Below are 6171 nucleotides of genomic sequence, written 5' to 3' on the forward strand. Positions count from 1 at the left end.
CTGATGTTGGCTTAGATAATATCAGTTGAAAGGCAAACTTGTAAACAGGAGAGTGCATTTGTATATATAGTACATTTTATTAAATAAAGAAATGTACAATATCTTACAATTAATTTTTTTGTCCAGGATCTTTTGAGTCTGTCTGGACACTTTTCTTTGTATCTATCCTGAGTATATAGTAATGCATTCTCTTGTCATATATTGGATAAATGTACTAATTCTTTAAAATTTGCTCATATCTGGCCTTTACTTATTTTGTAATCTTTGCCAATTGAGGGAAAATCTAATGTTTTCTCTTCCCTTTTAAAATATAAAATGTATCCCATAATAGATGCTGCTATCTGCTGTAGGAACAAAAATCTAGAATTCTGAACATGGAACATTTATGAAGAAACATGTTATAACTAAATGACACATTCTTTCTCTGTATAATGCTCGCTGTGAACCTATTACTATTAAGTCCCACACAGACTGTGAGTTTGGGAGGAACAGCAGACAGTAATAGCCCCCATGGTGCTTCAACCAACCCTGGCCATTAATTGTATACTCTAAGTGGCTCATTAGAAATCTTAGAAAGTGTCTTTGCTGTACAGGCAAAAAAGGATGATTGGAAGATAAGATGCAAGATGAGAAAGCACTGCTACCCCGTGAAGTCAAGTGACAAGAACATTGTGATTGACTGTGTTACAAGGCCACTGTTAAATTGAGCAGAATCAAGACTGACAGAAAACTCTGGGGTTGGCAATCAGTAAGTCACATTTTGTTACATGTACAAGGATCAGAATATATTTTATGAAACATATAGGAAAGCTAAGAGGCATTGTGGAAAGAAAATAAAAGATATTATAAAGTATTTTGGAGTTAAGCTTACTTCAGTTTTAAGAAACAGGTAAAACATATTTTTAATGAAAGGAACATTTTTGTGTTTGCAACCAAAAGTATAAATGTTAAAATATTCAGAAAGCATACAAGGTATAGAAATAAGTTTGAATCCTTAATACAGTTTTTCAGTAATCAAATTACTAACAAATTTTAAAAATATAATTAATAATTTGAAAATGTAAAAGATATAAGAATTTGGAATGCAAGCAATAATAAATTTCAAATATATATTTAAAAGTAATATGAGTCTAAATAGCTTTATGGAAAAGTTTTCAGATGTGGGGGACCTTATGGTTTATAATAACAAAAAGTTGTTTTAGTATTTTATCTCTATAGAAACATTTTTGTTCTAACAAGAAATTCATAGGTGTTTAGAACAAGTAAATTTAAAACATCATTTTACATGAATGTGAAATACAGAAAAAAAAATTCTATTAGAAGCATGTAATGTCCTAAAGCCATATTATAAATTCCGTATTTGTCAGTTAGATACATTTTGAATATTCCTTATAACTGAAACTGTTCTTAAGAATTTCTAAGATTTAAAGTCTCCTTTTATTCACCATAGATTAATAACTCCAAATCATTCATTTATTCCTTCATTAATTTCTAACCGATAGCATCTTCTTGCTCTACTGCTTATATAACATTGAATAAGTCCTGTTCCATTCTCTCAAGGATCTCAGATGCTAGAGAATGAGAATGAGACATAAACAGTCAAGTGGACAACAATAGAGAGAGAAAGAGATTAAATATAAAAACAAATACAGGTCATGGGGTGGCCTCGTCTGGGAAGAGTTTATAGAATTTTTAAGAAATGTAGAAGTAAATAAAATGATCATGACTGAGGCCATTTTAGCAAACAGAATACCATGATGTAATATAGGAAGAGCAATGAGAAACAGCATATGGCATTTAGGGTAACATGAGGAAATTTCTGTTATTGGAATGCAAAGGACTAAACAGGTAATTAGAGAGATGGCTATACTCTAACATTAACAAAACTACATACTGATATCCACCATTAATATAGATGCAAAAATGTCAACAGAGATCTAACAAACTGAATCCAGCAATGCATAAAAATGCTAATGCACTATCTATCAATGTTTATTTCTGGAATACGAAGTTAGTTTAATATTTGAAAATCAATCAGTATAAATCACCATATAAACAGAATACAGAAAAAATATGTAAATATATGAATAGATGCAGAAAATCACTTGAACAAATTCAGCATCCAATTGTGATATAATCTAGTACTCTAGAAATGTATTATGTAGTTATGAAAAATCTAGAGCTAACCTCTAACAATATTTTCCTTTAATATTGACAAGTCAAGGATGTCTACTCTTACCATTTCTATGCAACATAGTGCTAGAGGTCCTAACTAGTGCAATAAGAGAAGAAAAATAGGTAAAAGTTACATGGACAGGAAATCAAGGAGTAAAACTCTTTATTCAGAGATTACATGATTATAAGTTGAGAAAATCCTGATAATTCTAAAATAAATGTTAGAACTGATAATGAGCTTAGTAAGATCACAGTATATAAGATCAAAATACAAAAACCATTTGTAACCATATATAAATCAATGAAACACTGAATTTTATCTAAAATGTCATTTATGTTAGCATCAAAAATATGAAATATTTGGGGATACGTGTAACCAAAGATTAAAATAAAGGTACACCTTTGTATATATGTATATATCAAATATTATATAGCATATATGTATATATTCATATACACACTTATATGTGAAAGAAAATGCGGTGAAGATATTTACTACAAAAGCAGCCCAAAAGAAAAAACACCATGAATCAAATTGGTATGTCTTGATGTGGTACTGTGGCACTGTCTGTCTCATAAACTAGGATTGTGGAGAGAGAAACTAGGATGGTAGAGAGACAAAACAAGAGGAAATATTACTACATCAGCTCCATTAATATTAATAAATAATACTGAAGGTAACCAAGGAATACTACAACAATTTGAGTTACTTCAAACTTTATTGTTTTAACTGTATCAGCGAAAAGTTACTGTTAACTTGTCCAGAGCTCATCTCCTACAAGTTCACTTCACAGAAAAAAAGTTGGGAGGCAGTACCCTAGAAAGTAGTCACAGACTAGTGTTAGGCAATCAATTCTGATCAAGAGTTGCCAGAACAGCAATATTATTGTGCCTTACTGTTCCTTTTCTTCTCTGCACTTACAGATATTTGAAAAATATTTAAACCTTATTTATACCAAGTGATTTTTATTAAAAAATATGAAGAAAGCTGATAATATTATTTGATTACATGTGTCTTACTGTGGGTACACTGGTGTTTAATATTAGAGTATTAACATATAATGTCCAGCTAACTCAATTACAGATTTAAGTTGACGTGGAAACTTAATTCATTTTAATATACAATAAATACTGAGTGATCACCATATGAATTGTGGCTACATGAGAATGGTACCTAATCTGTGATATGACAGCTGAGTAGAAATTGAGTCACTATACCTGAAAAGAGATCTTATTTCAGGTAGACAAATAGCAAGTGCAAAAGACATTAAGTGTATGTAAGCATGGCAGATACAAGAGAATGAAAGTAGTATTGTAAGCCAAGAGAGCACAGTTTTATACAATGTGAAGCTAGAAAATTTGGTTGGGGCCAGGCCATGGAGTTTAAAAGCCAAACACAGGAATTGTGAATTGATCCTAAGAACAGTGGAAATAATTCTAATCACTAAGAATCATGATGGGGGTATGACACACTTATATAAGTTTTGAAACTATATCTCTGACTAGTTGTAGAGAATTCAGATTAGATATAGTCAGGAGGTGCTTTCAGTAGTCTAAATGGCAAGAGAAACAACTGTGAATCATTAAAGCAGAAGAGCAAATTTATTGGAAGGATTATTATTAGCTAAAGAATTCGTTAATATAGTCACAGAAGTAGGGCTAGAAAGCAATCAAGAGCAAAGAAAGCAAGGTGACCAAATCAAAGTAAAAATCACACCTCTGAGTTCATACGGTAAGCACATTTATATCTCTCAACCTCACACCTCCGAACCCTCTGTGCCACAGGATATTTGATATGGCTGGAGCCATTGCAGCTTCTGTTGCTACCAGAACTGTAAACAACATGCTGCTGTTGGTCCTACTGTGAACACCAACACGAATCCTTTACTTTTCGTGATTTTCTTTTTTTTAATTCCTAGTTGGAGATTTCAATTTATAGGCATATGCATTTGATTATCCAATCTAGAACATGTTTATGCTGGAAAAGTGCACCCTTGTAGTTTCTCTGAGTCCAAACCAGTCTTATTCAGTGTAGAATTTCTCACCCACAAGAATGGGGTTCAGACAGTGAGCAACCAATATTGTAACAAATGTCCACTCCAATCACTATAGTAACTATATAATAGATTTTTTAAAATGTTTTAGGGAAATAGTACAGAGTGAGAAAATAAAAATACTTTCATTTAAAATTTTAGCTAATTATTTAGATATGGCAGAAAATGTCTCAGAAAGTCTTAAATGCGACTCTCCTTACTTTTTGCCCCTATATGTTCTTGTGGTGTTTGTCGACTGATTTAATATCCTGGGCTTCCCTTTTATGATTGACTTTATACTTGAGTATAGTAAGGAATTATAGATTACCCTCATTTTATTTAATGAACACTCTCTTTGGAAGATACTCTGCATGTGAGTAGATAAGACAAAGCAAGTAGTAAATGACTGCTGGTCTAGACTTATGATTAAAAAGAAAAAAAGACTGTATCCTCTCCAAATTCATGTGTTGAAGCTCTAACCACTCCCCAATGTGACTGTACTGGAGATAAGGCCTTTAAGTAGGTGAACAGGGTTAAATAAGGTCATCAAATCTAACTTTGATCCAATAGAATTGATTCCCTTGTATGAAATGAGAAAGAGACACCAGAACTTTCTCTCTGCCATGTGAAGACACACTGAGAAGGTGTCTGTTTGAAAGCCTGGAAGAGAAGCTGCACCAAAAATTTACCATGCTGGCCTTGATCTTGGACTTTGCAGGCCCCAGAACTATGAGAATAAATTTCTGTTCTTTTAACTATCCAATTTATGGTAGTTTATTATGGCTGCCTGAGAAGATTAACTCACTAATACATTCTCTGACTTTTACCGATTTTGTATTCCTTATGGTTTCAGGAAGATGAGAGAAGACCATGGTGTATGTCAAATAAGATCATTAGCTATACTATAGATGATATTATATAGTATTATGATAATGTTTGAAGAATTTCCCATGAATGCATAAAATAAAAATGTTCTGTATTAAAGAAAACATTTTAACATTTACATATGATATAAAAATAAATGCAATTTTCCCAATTCTAATGCAGTAATGAATTGTACTAGCTATTATATATGAAACAACTATTTATATATTAAGCAGACTTTTCTACTGAGAATATTTGAGAAAAACTCATTTATATAACTATTATGGAAAAAATAAAATCATTTTAGTGTATTAAATCTTGCTAACATTTATGTGTGATATGTGCAGTGTTATAAATACATTAAGGGTTTACATTCTTTATTATACTTTTATCAATTTGAAAATATATATTTTACCTTTGAAAAGTTATACATTGTTCTTATGGTTATTCAACAAAAATGGTGACTTTTTAAAATCTACTGTTAATATCACATGCTCACAATAAATACTATATTATTTTACAAGCAAATGAGATATTTTCAATGGGCCTCTCAAAATAATTTAAAATCTTATCAGAGGAATTTAGCAACAATTGCTCAAAGAAATTCCATTTTACTAGAAATATTTGGTTATATTATCTGTGATCAAAATTTCTACTCATCTTTCCCAACATGATCTCTCAGGTTTTAACTGATTATGTTATTTTTCCCTCTATGTCATATAAAAAATATAATGAAATCTGGAAGAAAATTAGTACTTATTTTATTTTACTTAACTATGAAATATTGGGGCTACTTATGCCTATAAAAATTTTTCTTTAAAATTCCTTGTGTCTTGCCTCAAAGGAATATCAATTGATTTATGAGAGGATGGAAAAAATTGAGAAGACTATAGCACATATACACAAATAAGCATAGTATTTTAAATACTATTAATGTATATCTGTTTATAATACTTGACAATTTTTTTTTTTTTTTTTTTAGATGGAGCCTTGCTCTGTCCCCCAGGCTGGAGCGCAGTGGCACCATCTTGGCTCAGTGCAACCTCCACCTCCTGGTTTCTAGCGATTCTCCTGCCTCAGCCTCCTGAGTAGCTGAGAC

Source organism: Theropithecus gelada, chromosome 1, assembly GCF_003255815.1.
Source record: "Theropithecus gelada isolate Dixy chromosome 1, Tgel_1.0, whole genome shotgun sequence".
Lineage (NCBI taxonomy): Eukaryota > Metazoa > Chordata > Mammalia > Primates > Cercopithecidae > Theropithecus > Theropithecus gelada.